Source organism: Rhagoletis pomonella, unplaced genomic scaffold, assembly GCF_013731165.1.
Source record: "Rhagoletis pomonella isolate Grant_MI unplaced genomic scaffold, Rhpom_1.0 Rhpom_scaffold_00010, whole genome shotgun sequence".
NCBI classification, from domain to species: domain Eukaryota; kingdom Metazoa; phylum Arthropoda; class Insecta; order Diptera; family Tephritidae; genus Rhagoletis; species Rhagoletis pomonella.
The window spans coordinates 25,581,839-25,582,967 of record NW_023458564.1 but is presented as its reverse complement, the minus strand read 5'-3'; the positions used below and the strand labels follow the sequence as shown (position 1 = coordinate 25,582,967).

Below are 1,129 nucleotides of genomic sequence, written 5' to 3'. Positions count from 1 at the left end.
GAATTTTTAATTATCAAGTGAAAAACTAATGGCCTTATTCATAAAAAGTAAAGTCGGTTTAAAGAGCTTTATAAATTGACGTTTTTTCATACATTTTTCAATTTATAAACCTTTTATAAAGCTACTTTTCTTATGAATAAGCCCATAAAGCTATGTAAAGGGGAAAATCACCAACAAAAAGTAAATAATCTTCAAAGTATCCTCAAATAATCTTGAAAGAAAATATAACGCGAAGTGGATCAAGTGGCAAAATTACTGTCGTACTGTGTACAGTGAAGTGAATCATTGTAATAAGTAAATCTTTGTCGTCTTGAAATAAACGAGATACGAGAAAAATAAAATTTCTTTCCCGGCCATGGTCGTTCTTCATGGCTTCCTTTCGGCATGTCTTACCACTCTATTGATTACGTAACCTTACTGTTGCGAGTTATGAATTTTTTATGGATGGGAAAAAATATCCATGATATGCCATTCTATGAGTTCGATAAATGGATTCGTTTTTAGCGCATTGTTTCCGGAAAAAATTGACATCATGGTTGGTTTGGATAATCTTAAAACAATAACGCGAAGCGGTGCCCAAATTGTGGATGCGTACAAAAAAAACTTGCAAGATTTAATGGTTTACGAAAACCGCGCAAGCGATTCGTATCCGCCTTGTTATAAGTGGCATGAATTGGTGGACCGTTTACACCATGGCACAAACAAATCTGTGTGTAGGGAAAAGTGCAAATATTTATTGAATCGCGCAGTGCAACCTTCTGAGCATGAGCCAAAAAAGTATTACTTTTCAAGAGATAATCGATTGAAAAAGGCATTTTTCTATGGTTTTAGTAATGATGTACCTATAGATATGGCCCGGAGAATAACCTCTCCTTACCTGTTCATCAAAGCGTTAAATTCTACGTATTACGAGCCTCGAAAGTATTTTGATGAGACCTTGGATATCATGCAGAAAAACCCTGCTTTTGAGTACCACGAGGTTACAGGAACTCATCATGTTCATTTAAATGAACCCGAAAAAGTGGCTCCAATTATAAATTCCTTCATCAACAAATGGAGACCTACATAGGCAGTCACAGAGACTACATACTTACTATGAGCTACTGTTGTGAAGGTGTAAGATGTCGTG

At 35.6% G+C, this 1,129-nt stretch overlaps 1 pseudogene; it reads left to right on the top strand.

The window, feature by feature from the left end:
* The first annotated feature begins 429 nt into the window (after window positions 1-429).
* On the top strand, window positions 430-1,123 carry LOC118746566 (annotated as a pseudogene).
* The last annotated feature ends 6 nt before the right edge of the window (window positions 1,124-1,129 follow it).